The following is a 13,851-nucleotide window of genomic DNA, read 5'->3' on the forward strand; positions in this document are numbered from 1 at the left end:
TTTTCCCATCTAGCTCAGGTGGCAGGCTGAAAAATGCCACTGAAAGATGACAGGCTGAAAAAATCCCACCTTCGCTTAGCAATGACCAAGTGAAGGGAACATGCATACTTTGATCCATGAAGGAAATGTTAAAAATGGCTCTGTCAACAGTGGTAGGATGATACGATCAGAAGCACAGCTGCTTGTTATCTCATCTACCCCATGCTCCTCTCGCATCATGGTTCATTTATGAGAGCTGAGCACCAGTTTGCGATCTGTCCGTGCCTGCAAGCTATGAACCTCAAACAAACATCCATACATACATACATATGGACAGCTCCCTTGCACACCAAACACAAACATTTTATACTTTCTATAATATTCCCTGAGTGCTCACTGGAAGGACAGATCCTGAAGCTGAGGCTCCAATACTTTGGCCACCTCATGAGAAGAGAAGACTCCCTGGAAAAGACCCTGATGTTGGGAAAGATGGAGGGCACAAGGAGAAGGGGACGACAGAGGACGAGATGGTTGGATAGTGTTCTGGAAGCTACCAGCATGAGTTTGACCAAACTGTGGGAGGCAGTAGAAGACAGGAGTGCCTGGCGTGCTATGGTCCATGGGGTCACGAAGAGTCGGACACAACTAAACGACTAAACAACAACAACATAATATTCTTTCTTTCTCTGACACCCAAGCATACACTGCTCCCTATCCAGCTATACTTCTATAGAGGACAGTGTGGTATAGTGTTGGACTAAGATCTGGGAGACCAGGGTCCTAGTTTACACTCAGCCATGAGGCTTACTGGGTGACCTTGGGGAAGCCACACTGGTGCCAGATTAAGGAAGGAGGATTTGCAGCAACAGTCAAGAAGAGAAATCTGAAAATAGGACGAATGTGACAGAACAGGGGGTAGGCGGGAAGATGACAATCTCCTCCTTCACTTGATTTGACAATCATCAGAGAAGGGAGGGGTGGTAATCCAGAACATATGTTTGCAAAATGCAAGGTGTATTTACTAATGTTTAGCAGTGGTTTCAGCGGCGAGTCTGCTATGCCATGAGCGAATGAAAAAGCAAAATAAAAGAGTGCTGCAGGAAACCCTCAGGGGAAAGTGTGTCATGATGCACAAAATCTACTGCTCACAAATGCGGCCCGTAATTTTTTTACTAGCCTTGCAGCCAGTGTGGGTAGGGTGCTCACCTGACACCACAGCCAGGATTTACAACTTTCCCTTGCTCAGCCTCATTCAAATAGAAGCTTCCTCCAGTGACATTTCCACATTTAAAGCCTTGATGAGCACTGCATGCTCTGGCACCCATATAATTTATAGCCTGTCATTAAGGGCTTTAGATGGAAGAGACGTTACACGGAGGGTGCTTATGGCAGTGGATGCTTTTGATAGACTCTCAGTCTACTCAGCCTACTGCTCTGTGTGAGCAACTATTATACTTTTATTGCCTGCAGAAGATGAGCTCGACTGGTTTTGAAGCGTGACCAAGTTCCTGGCATTGTATCGCAGTAACCCAGAATGACAACATGGCTCTGTTGGGGGATTCCCCACCCCCTAATGGTAATTGCCCCACCGGGGAAGGGGGGAAGGGATTTTAATGGAAATTGAGACTGGGGAGGGAAGGCTTATTGCACAGCAATCTCTACAAGCATCATGGGAAGAACTGCCTCAAATCTAGTGTTTAAAACACGTGACATGATTGCTAGGTATGTCATTGGTGTGACATGTGCAGTTGGGCTCTCCCTCAGTATATAGTGAACAGGGAAGGCTAGTTATTCGCTTGATTTTGCTCTTGTTGAATGCTCTGGCCCAGTTCTCAGCTCAAGTAAACCTATCAAAAGTGCATTTGAAAAGTTGCATTTTCAGTGAAAATACGCTGAGGTCCCGCTCCGAAGGCCTTCTGGCAGTTCCCTCACTTTGAGAAGTTACAGGGAACCAGGCAGAGGGCTTTCTCAGCAATGGCGCAGTCCCTGGGGAATGCCTTCCCATCAGATGTCAAGGAGAACTATACAACTTTTAGAAGACATCTGAAGGCAGCCCTGTGTCAGGAAGTTTCTAATGTTTTGTGTTTTATATATGTTGGAAGCTGCCCAGAGTGGCTGGGGCAACCCTGCCAGATGGGCAGGATACAAATAATAAAATGATGATGATGATGATGATGATGAAGAGGATTTGTCCACCTCTAAAAGTGAGCAAGCAGAACATAGGATAAGCAGCATATGAAAAGTAGCAAGTCCACATGACACAGTGTAGAGGCCATGGCTATTATGAGAGCCAAACAAAACCTTCAGCTAGGTCCAGTCATGGCCGACTCTGGGGTTGCGGCACTCATCTCGCTTTATTGGCTGAGGGAGCCGGCGTACAGCTTCCGGGTCATGTGGCCAGCATGACTAAACCGCTTCTGGCGAACCAGAGCAGCTCACGGAAATGCCGGTTACCTTCTCGCCGGAGCAGTACCTATTTATCTACTTGCACTCTGACGTGCTTTCGAACTGCTAGGTTGGCAGGAGCAGGGACCAAGCAACGGGAGCTCACCCCGTCGCAGGGATTCGAACCGCCGACCTTCTGATCGGCAAGTCCTAGGCTCTGTGGTTTAACCCACAGCACCACCCGCGTCCCTCATTTGGAATGTATCTCCTTTAAAGACAGCCTTTCCCAGTCTCAAGTCTAGGGTTGCCACCTTTGTTCTGGCAAAATACAGGACAGGGTGCGCGGAGAAGTTGGTGGACAATTTTTTGTTCATCTGGTGCAGACTTCAAAGCAATCCATTACAATGTATTGCAGTCTAACAGGATGGTACCTCTTGAATTTCTTTCTTTCTTTCTTTCTCTCTCTCTCTCTCTCTCTCTCTCTCTCTCTCACACACACACACACACACACACACACAAATTTGTAAATTTGTCTATGCTTGGCTACCCATAGCTTAAATACATGACGTATCACACACCTTTTCCAACACATACATTTGGAGAGGATCCCCAACTTGGTAGAGAAAGAGACAGAAGACCTGAAATACAGGACAAAACTGTATCAATACAGGACATAACATTTTACATTGAAATACGAGACAATCCTGTATTATACAGCACAGGTGTCAACCCTACTTGAGTCCCCAGATGTTGTAACGCCCATCAACTCCACATGATGCCCAATGGGATTATGGGAATTGTAGTCCATCAACATCTGGAGACCCAGGCTTGGGAGAAGCTGTCTTTAAGCCTGAATAGCGGCGTTTTGCCATCCCACACTGGATAAGCTGCGACCGTCCCTTATTCAATCCAGAAAACTGACATAAATCAACACAGAAAACAATGAATTACAATGATTTGACAAAGATGTCGCCTGGACTCTCTGTTAAAACAAATGGGGAGGCGGTGGGGAATTGCAATTCCAGAGGAAAGATGGACTATAATTCACTTAGTCCATCTCTAGAATAATGACAGAATTCTCTCCACATCGCCACCTAGGCATAAGCATGGCAGTCCATTATGGCAGCCAGCCCTTGCTAGCAGATCATTCATGGCTAAGGCTTCACATCTCTTTGACAGTAGATAGGTAGCCGTGTTGGTCTGCCATAGTCAAAATAAAAAAATTCCTTCCAGTAGCACCTTAAAGACCAACTAAGTTAGTTCTTGGTATGAGCTTTCGTGTGGTATCTGAAGAAGTGTGCATGCACACGAAAGCTCATACCAAGAACTAACTTAGTTGGTCTTTAAGGTGCTACTGGAAGGAATTTTTTTATCTCTTTGACAGTAAGCACTGTTTGGCTGCCCAACACTTTTGCAAAATAGAAGGCAGGCCATTGGTCTATGTCTGTACACACAGCACAGAGAGACACCTAGTGGACACACCTGGTTTTGCCTTGTACTGCAAAACAGCTACCTGCCTTCTAGACTGACCAAGTTGCTTCCATTTGGACCTTCAAACAGGTCAGTGGGGCTTTACATTTCGTTGCATTTTTAAGCTAATAACATAAAATCTATTTTAAAAGTGCTTTTTCTCTTAATTTCAAAGTCTGCTTGAAAGTCTCTTTTAGAGGAGTCTAAACCTCATTTTTTGTGAGTTGGGGGGGGCGGGATAAGGAAATGCTTTTTATCCTCATTAATCAAATTCAGCCAATTGAAACAAAGTAAAGGAGGAGCTCCCAGGCTAACATCAGCTTAAATGCAAGTGTTTGGTTTGGTTTCTGAGCCAGGGATGAAGTGAAAAATTAGTTTCCTTTCACATCTTAATGCAAACCCAGATTATTCGCGATTCCCAAACCCAAATGCGCAAACCAAAGCATAGCTACCTTTCCAAATGTGCACTTCTCTGAACGTTGCAGTCCCATTGGAAAACCAAATAAAAGCATACAAAAACAAGTATATTAGGGGAAAGAGTGTCCAAAATGGAGTATGTTAGGAAAAGTAATGTGCACAAATGCATATTGGGGGGGGGGGCATTTAGCAAAAATGTGGGCATTAGACAAAAAATTGTGTACAAAAAAGAATGAAAGAATGTATTGAGCGACATGCACATGTGTATTTGAAGAAGAAGAAGAAGAGTTTGGATTTGATATCCCGCCTTTCACTCCCCTTCAGGAGTCTCAAAGCGGCTAACATTCTCCTTTCCCTTCCTCCCCCACAACAAACACTCTGTGAGGTGAGTGGGGCTGAGAGACTTCACAGAAGTGTGACTGGCCCAAGGTCACCCAGCAGCTGCATGTGGAGGAGCGGAGACGCAAACCCGGTTTCCCAGATTACGTGACTACCGCTCTTAACCACTACACCACACTGGCTCTTTGGTATGTACAGATTTACTTTTTTAAAAAGCAAATGGATACTGTCAGGGAACTGACATCAGAGCAACAGGAGGAGAGGCTCTCCGATTCTGCAGGGGAAGGTACCAGCACAAGGGGGAGACGTAGCTTGATAGAGGGGGAAGGAAATCAGCGTAACACCAAGGATCCAGGAGAGCAAATGGCAGAAGAGGTGGAAGGGCTCCGGGATTCTTCCTTGGAAGTCAGTGAGGAGAGCACTGGTCCTCCACTACCCACGCCCTCCCTGCGCAGGAGACTTCCACGCAATGAGAGGCGGAGACGATAGGGTGTCAAACAGCTTTTATGCTGGCAAAGGTTTAAGAAACGCCCACAGACAGATTCTGCTAGTGACTGAGGCAGCCACGCTGAGATGGGCTGTGCAGTCAAAACGGTTTAAACTATGCAACCAAGCTTCCAAACGGGAAGGTTTACGCATGAGTAACTCCCAACCATTACAGATACGTATATGAATTTAAGGTTGGGGACATGAGACACTTATATCCGATTATCTTCCATTGCTTTCTGGGTCATTTGCTAATGGTGCCTGACAAACTTTCATTCAACATTACGCACCACAACCAAATATCTCTACCTAACTAAAAGCGTGCCAAAATTACATGTGCGAAGTGTGTGTGTGCATTAATTATCTGTCGTGGTGGGGGGAAGCAGGTGCCAGCCAAGAGGCCAAATACCTATCCAAATAATAAATTATTATTATTATTATTATTATTATTATTATTATTATTATTATTAATACCCCACCCATCTGGCTGAGTTTCCCCACTCACTCTGGGCGGCTCCCAATCGAGTGTTAAAAACAATACAGCATTAAATATTAAAAACTTCCCTAAACAGGACTGCCTTCAGATGTATTTTAAAGATAAGATGGCTGCTTATTTCCTTGACATCTGATGGGAGGGTGTTCCACAGGGCGGGAGCCACTACCAAAAGGCCCTCTGCCTGGTTCCCTGTAACCTCACTTCTTACAATGAGGGAACCGCCAGAAGACCCTCGGCACTGGACCTCAGTGTCCGTGATGAATGATGGGGATAAAGACGCTCCTTCAGGTATACAGGACCGAGGCCGTTTAGGGCCTTAAAGGTCAGCACCAACACTTTGAATTGTGCTCGGAAATGTACTGGGAGCCAATGCAGATCTCTCAGGACCGGTGTTATGTGGCCCCAAACTGCTGTCCTTAAACATTTCCGACCACAGAAGCTCTTGTCGCCCTCCACCCATCTTGCCAGGTAAAGCCTTTCCACTGGTTAACCAGGACAGAACTATTCTGTCGCCAAACTACAAATCAGCTCCATGTACAGCCCCTCTTGCTGGTGACGAAACGGTTATTGAAGGCTCTCCATCGCTAGCATTGCAGTTGGAAATGTCAGAGTTCCAGATGGCACAGCCTCCTGGAAGGGCGGGGGGCGGATGGACGCTCTCTGCAAATACTCTTCAAGAGTAGCTTCCATTTCACTTCCAGCCTATTGCTAATTTTATTTAGTCACTGATGCAGGCTATTGATTTCAAGGCAGATTTAAACGTCTAACCAAGCCACGGGGGAATAGCGGCATGTATTTAAATTCCATATGTTGATTAAAGCTGTCAAGGGTCACAGATGCAATTATATATGCAAAGCTGAATGCAGTCTATTCCCCGTGTCCTGAAAGGCAGTGATTAAGGAAATGGAGCAAAGCTAAATCCAGAAGCTGAAAAGATTGCAGAGAGGGGGAGATGGGTTCCTCCTGCGAAGACACTTACATGCGTTTATGTTAGAGGTCCATGGATATTGCCCATGTTAAAGGGTATGTGGTGTAGTGGTTAAGAGCGGTGGACTCGTAATCTGGGGAACCGGGTTCGCGTCTCGGCTCCTCCACATGCAGCTGCTGGGTGACCTTGGGCCAGTCACACTTCTCTGAAGTCTCTCAGCCCCACTCACCTCACAGAGTGTTTGTTGTGGGGGAGGAAGGGAAAGGAGAATGTTAGCCGCTTTGAGACTCCTTCGGGTAGTGATAAAGTGGGATATCAAATCCAAACTCCTCCTCCTCCTCTTCTTCTATGGCAATCCACTGGGTAAGCCATGGACCATTTACCCATCCTAAGAAAGTGAGGGGCAAACCCTATGTTGGACTATAGCCACCAGTTATATTCAGGGCCAGGTTTAGGTTTGCTGAGGCCCTAAACCACTGAAGGTAATGGGACCATTTATATGTCCAGAAGTCCTTTGTCAACAACAATTTGTCGCGGTTTTTTTGTGTTGGATATACAGTGGTACCTCGGGTTAAGAACTTAATTCGTTCTGGAGGTCTGTTCTTAACCTGAAAATATTCTTAACCTGAAGCACCACTTTAGCTAATGGGGCCTCCTGCTGCCGCTGCGCCGCCAGAGCCCAATTACTGTTCTCATCCTGAAGCAAAGTTTTTAACCCGGGGTAATATTTCTGGGTTAGCGGAGTCTGTAGCCTGAAGTGTATGTAACCTGAAGCATATGTAACCCGAGGTACCACTGTATGCTATATGGTAATTTATGTACCTAATAGGTATCTAAAGCCATTTGCACATAACAAAATGTGTATTTTATCAAAGCACAGTCATACCTCGGGTTACAGACACTTCAGGTTGCGTTTTTTTAGATTAAAGGTAAAGGTAAAGGGACCCCTGACCATTAGGTCCAATCGTGACCGACTCTGGGGCATCTCGCTTTATTGGCCAAGGGAGCCGGCATACAGCTTCCGGGTCACGTGGCCAGCATGACTAAGCCGCTTCTGGCGAACCAGAGCAGCGCACGGAAACGCTGTTTACCTTCCCACCGGAGCAGTACCTATTTATCTACTTGCACTTTGACGTGCTTTCAAACTGCTAGGTTGGCAGGAGCAGGGACCGAGCAACGGGAGCTCACCCCGTGGCGGGGATTTGAACCACCTACCTTCTGATCGGCAAGTCCTAGGCTCTGTGGTTTAACCCACAGCGCCACCCGCATCCTTTTTTAGATTACAGACCGCCAAAACCTGGAAGTATCAGAATGGGTTACTTCCAGGTTTTGGCGGTTGCGCATGCACAGACGCGCTAAATCGCGCTTTGCGCATGCACAGACATGCCACTGTAGGTTGCGAACGTGCATCCCACACAGATCACGTTCGCAACCCAAGCATCCACTGTAATTGTTGAACTTATCTTACGTTTTGGAAATGTACATCCAGGTTTTTTCCCTTTTAATTTTTTTGGGGCCCCTCAAGAGAGTGGGGCCCTAAACTATATCTTGTTTGGCTTATATGTAAATCCAGCACTGGTTGTATTAACAGTCACACATTATGCCAAGTTGCAAAGTGCCCTTGGGAGGGGGGAGTGATTTGTTCCAAGTTCCTTTACCCTGACCCTCCCACACAGCAACTTCCACCCAGATCCAGTACTGACTAGCAGGGATCAAAACGGATGGTGGGAGAATTTGAGGGGAAAGGCAGGGATAGGATTAAGTAACCACTTTCCTCCTTCTGCACATGCACGCACTCCTGAGAGCACTTTGCAGCAGAGATGGGCAACGTCGCGATTAGGTCATTTTAGACTTTGAACCTAATGGTGAGGAGGGGCTGGCGGGTGAGCACTTTGCGGCCGATATTTGTTTATTTATTTACCTAGCAAAACTGATATGTTTACTTTAGTCATTGGAAGACCTCTAAGCAGCGTACAAAGGACACTGCTTAAAATAGTCATTTAAAAGAAAATCCTTATAAAAACAAAAATTTAAAAACAAGTTAGCATGAAATTTAAAATATGAATATGGCCAGCAATGTCAAACAATTATAAATAAAATATAAACAGGAATCAGCAATTTTAAACAATTAAAAATAAAATTACTTGCTAAGATTGCATGCCTGGGCAGGCTTGCTGAAGCAAAAAAGGAAAAGGGGGGAGGTGTTAGCAGGCACCAAAAACAATACAGTGAAGACCTTTCTGGGAAATGATATATAATGAGCTAAAGAAAATGTTTAAAAATACATTTGCTAAAAAAAACCCAGAAGTCTTTTTACTAGGTATTCTGGGTGAAGAGTTTCCAAGAGAAGATAAAAGACTTCTTATGTATGCAACAATGGCAGTGAGAATGCTTCTAGCCCAGAGATGGAAGGAAGGAGAAATACCTACAAAAGAAGAATGCCAGATGAAATTGATGGAACATGCGGAAATGGTGAAAGTGATGGGGAAGATCCAAAACCAGGAAGATCAAGTATTTTCTAAAGACTGGAGTAAATTTGTAATTTACTTAAAAGACCACTGTAAACAATTAAAAATCTTTGGCAGGGATGTAAAGACACTTGTAATGTGGAATTGTTTTAATGGTAATTATGGTTGTATAATAGATAGATAAAGGTAAAAGATGCAGTAAATTTAATCTTAAAGATGGAACCGATGGAGGGCTGGAAGGTGGTCTAAGAGTTCTAAAGAACTCTGCATTTTAATGTTTGAAATCACTGTGTTTTATAGGTATTAAAACTTTTCAAAAATTAATTAAAACATTATAATAAAAAAAAATACAGTGAACACATTTTAACTGCCGATATCAAAACTTCACCGACTTTTTGGCTTCTTAGAATACCTGAGCAACAGCAGGTATGTATGAAACAGCTAGTAGACTATACAGATGACACTCAGGCAGTGCTGCGTGGCAGGGCTGGGTCTGTAGGAAAGAGTAACCTTCACAGTACTGCCATAAAACGGAAAGCCAGTATTTGCAAAGTCCAACACACCCTGCTTACTGCAATTTGCCATAAAACGGGATGCTTCCCCACCTCTCCTTCAGCATGTCTGACCCACAAAAATCACAACACAGATGGAACAGAACGCTGGGCTCTGCCAGTTTCACACTCACCTTCAAGCAGACTCAAGAAGGGTGTCAAACGCAGACTCAGAGGGGTGTCAGAGGTCCAGCAGTAGGAGATGCGGCTGAACAGCTGTGCTCCTTCAGACTGCAGGCGGAAAACTGCATGTTGTTGGAAAACTCTCTGCATGTCAAAAGCTAGCAGAGGACGAGAGAAAGACAAACCTATTTCCAGTGCAACTATAGGAATGAGCAGTACTGAACGTTTAAAGTAAAGGTAAAGGGACCCCTGACAATTAGGTCCAGTCGCGGTCAACTCTGGGGTTGCGGCGCTCATCTCGCTTTATTGGCCAAGGGAGCCAGCGTACAGCTTCCGGGTCATGTGGCCAGCATGACTAAGCTGCTTCTGGCGAACCAGAGCAGAGCACGGAAACGCCGTTTACCTTCCCGCCAGAGCAGTACCTATTTATCTACTTGCACTTTGATGTGTTTTTGAACTGCTAGGTTGGCAGGAGCAGGGACCGAGCAATGGGAGCTCACCCCGTCACAGGGATTCGAACCGCCGACCTTCTGATCAGCAAGTCCTGGTTTGTGGTTTAACCCACAGCGCCACCCACGTCCCTTATTGAACCTTTGCCTCAGTTGTGATTACTGTATGTTATTATTTGGCTTTTGAGAAGTGCACAGGTGACAAGCACTACCTGTTAAGTGTTAAGTCATAACTGAGGCCTGGTGTGTGAATGCAGCAAAATGTGGCAGTAGAAATACTGAGGTGGCAGAATGGACTGTGCCAATTTGGACTAGGGTGCTTTTCATTTTAGAATAAATTCATGTTTAGAGTTCTCTGCAAGATTTTTGTTGTTGTTTTTTAAAAGCCTAGCATGTAAGGGAAAGGGGTTCCAGCAAAGCCCACACCCTGCTATTCTAGTTTTTTACATGTAGTGAGTTTTTATGCAAAAAGCAAACACTACCAAACCGTTCTGTTGTGTACATAAACCAGGCCTGTGTTCCACACAATTGCTTTCAATGAGATATAGATCATGATGAGTCTTTGCTGCCTTTGTACTTTTATATCTTTTCCTCTCTTTCTTTGCAACTAAATGCGTCGTTCCACATAGTCCTTTGGCTCAACTTTAAGCACTGCAACAGTTGGCTGTGTTTAAAAATGTACCAGTCTTCCTATTCATAAAATCAGGGCTTAATCAGTTGTTTCTCAGAGCTTAATTTCTCTTAAGATTCATGTTTGATCTCTAGAAAATCTTTACCCAATCCTAGACAACCCGCTTACCTGAGAGAAGCTTTTAGGCAAGACCTTCCAAAGTACGTACGACTTGTCACAGTCTACCGGTCACTGTCTCCTTCAGCGTTAATTAACCCCTCTCCACTTCAGAGGTGGCATTTTCAGCCCTCCACAACTCATTTCTGGTTGTTTCTCAGCTGCTTCCTGTGGTTTCACAGGACTATTTCTCCTGTGAACACAGCAGAACCAGACAACTAAATTGCATCCAATCATTACTGATTTGCTCCACCTGAACTGCCTCAAGTCATTCAACCTGAGCAATCACTCCTGTGATAACACTTTTAATGGAATCTGTAATTTTGACATAAAAACACAGCATTTCTCGTTTCATAAGCTCACTTACCCATGGTTTAATAGTGTGTGTATTAAAACTTCATTGATCCAGATCACCCATATCGGAATCTTTTTTTATAAGCTATGAGTGTTTTGTGTCTTCACTTACATGGATTTTTATATGCCTTATTTTCCCTTTCTGTTTCTGAACCACACAACACACACCATGAGAGCAAGCCTTGAGCTCAGGTGTGCCTCTGACCTGTCCTTCTTAACACAGAGACAATTAAATTATTAAATTCTGTGCTTACCATGTTTTATTTGTAAACACAATCTTTCTAACACACAACAGATACACTCAGTCCATGGATGGGATCACCATTAACAAGTCCCCTCAAAGATCCATAGAGACCTGGGGGTCACTTCCAACTTTTGGGGCTCCTGGCCATGATAAATATTTAAAAATGACAACACATAAAACCCAAAATAAGGCACCATAAAGGGGGTGGGGCATAAGGCAGCTGTCACTAGTTGTGGTTTGTTTATATCAGGTGTAGAGCACCTTTGGCTCTCCAAATGTTGATGAACTACAATACCCATCAGCCTTAGTGGGCAAGCTCAATGGTCAGGAATGATGGAAGTTGTAGTTCAGCTACACATAGAGGGTCAAAGGCTCCTCACACCTGGTTTATATACTCAGCGGATCTGAAAGGACACAGTCATCATAGTCTGCTGTTGTGCCATCAGAATTGATATATTTTTATATCAGTTTAGACCTGAAGGAGCGTCTCCACCCACAACGTTCAGCCCAGACACTGAGGTCCTCCTCCAAGGGCCTTCTGCTGGTTACCTCACTGCGAGACGTGAGGTTACAGGGACCCAGGCAGAGGGCCTTCTCGGTAGTGGCGCCCGTCCTGTGGAACGCCCTCCCATCAGATGTCAAAGTAATAAACAACTATCTGACTTTTAGAAGACATCTGAAGGCAGCCCTGTTTAGGGAAGTTTTTAATGTTAGATGTTTTATTGAGTTTTATATTCTGTTGGGAGCCACCCAGAGTGGCTGCGGAAACCTAGCCAGATGGGCGGGGGTATAAATAATTTTATTATCATTATTATTACTTACTTATTTACTTACAATATTCTTTATGGCAAAACCTACATCATTTACCAAAAATCTGTGCCTGTCATCACACATCTTATTTGCAGCTCTAAGCTAAGAGTGTATGTCACATTTTGGTCCACTGACCATAAGAATAAGTTATTAAATGCAAAACCATTAACAGGTGTCTAAATTTGAGGCCCACTTTGAACATAATGTGCAGGCCACATCCCCACCACTAGGGGACCCCTGTAATTGGCCCTGATCACAAAGCTCTCTGCAGAAGAGATGCTCAAGTGTTGAATAATTTCTGAGTGAGAAGCAAGGGCTCAAAGCCCACACCGAATTTTGTTCACATTCGGCATTGATGCTTGTAGCAAGGGAGGCTGGTAGACGTGCCAATGCACAGATGCCAAGGGGCAAAGGGAGCTGGCGCATGTGGTGTTAGGGGAGGGGCCTTGTAGCACAGCCCCATTCTCTGCTGATTCAACAATTGAAGCATTGCTTCTCAAGAAGGCTGCAATGTCAGGGAAATCCTAGCTACAGATCGTGGCGACATCTGTTCATCTAAGTGGTGAGGAGGAGTCTACAACTCTTCTGCATACCCAGTTAGAAACCTTGGCATACCCTCCAACATTTCTCTAATGAAAATAGAGATGCCCTGTTTGTTTGTTTGTTTGTTTGTTTGTTTGTTTGTTTGTTTATATTCTCGGTAGTGGCACCCACCCTGTGGAACGCCCTCCCACCAGATGTCAAAGAGAACAACAACTACCAGACTTTTAGAAGACCTCTGAAGGCAGCCCTGTTTAGGGAAGCTTTTAATGTTTGATGCATTACTGTATTTTAATATTTTGTTGGAAGCCGCCCAGAGTGGCTGGGGAAGCCCAGCCAGATGGGCGGGGTATAAATAAATTATTATTTTATTATTATTATTTATTAATCCCCCGCCCATCTGATTGGGTTGCCCAAGCCACTCTGTACAGCTTTCAACATATATAAAAACATAATAAAACATTTTTTAAAAAAAAATCCCTCTACAAGGCTGCCTTCAGATGTCTTCTAAAGGTTGCATAGTTACTTACCACCTTGGCTCGAGGGTTGCATAACTCCATACCCTCCAACATTTCCCCCGATGAAAATAGGGACGTCCTAAGAAAAAGCAGGACATTCCAGAATCAAATCAGAAACCGGGACGGCTTCTGTAAATCTGGAACTGTTCCTGGAAAATAGGGACACTTTGAGGGTCTGCAATGGGAGGAGTGTTACAGCTAACCAGGCGCTTATGTAATAATGAATTCTTGCAGTTTCTTCTGATTCAGGTTTGGGGCAGATGTGCAGTAAAATTATTCTGAGCAACTGGAGGACGAAACGGATGATCTACCTGGCCCGTGATTGCATGAGCACTACGATAAGTGACCTTCCAGGTGGGTGGAAGTGGACGATCCAGAGTGAGAGAGCTCCACTCTATCATAACTGGCCTCCTGGTATCTTTGTACACAGCCGCCCAAGGCAGCAGCAGAATGGCATGTGTGCTGAGAGAAATATGCAGTGCTCAGCACCTACAAAGCTTCACATCT

The 13,851-nt window shown here is 44.7% G+C and overlaps 1 protein-coding gene across 4 annotated transcripts in view; it reads right to left on the minus strand.

Annotated features, from left to right (window-relative positions):
• LOC308576951 (uncharacterized protein) overlaps nt 1-13,851 on the minus strand; it is a 121,249-nt gene that overhangs the window by 99,326 nt on the left and 8,072 nt on the right. For 3 of the 4 annotated variants that reach the window (XR_014003300.1, XR_014003301.1, XR_014003302.1), the window contains exon 2: nt 9,654-9,800. The gene's annotated coding sequence lies outside the window, so the exon portion shown is untranslated. Of the gene's footprint in view, nt 1-9,653; nt 9,801-10,890; nt 10,907-13,851 lie in introns of those variants that run through there. The other variant, XR_014003303.1, reaches the window with a different exon arrangement.

This window comes from Podarcis bocagei (assembly GCF_964188305.1).
Source record: "Podarcis bocagei genome assembly, chromosome: 17".
Classification (NCBI taxonomy): domain Eukaryota; kingdom Metazoa; phylum Chordata; class Lepidosauria; order Squamata; family Lacertidae; genus Podarcis; species Podarcis bocagei.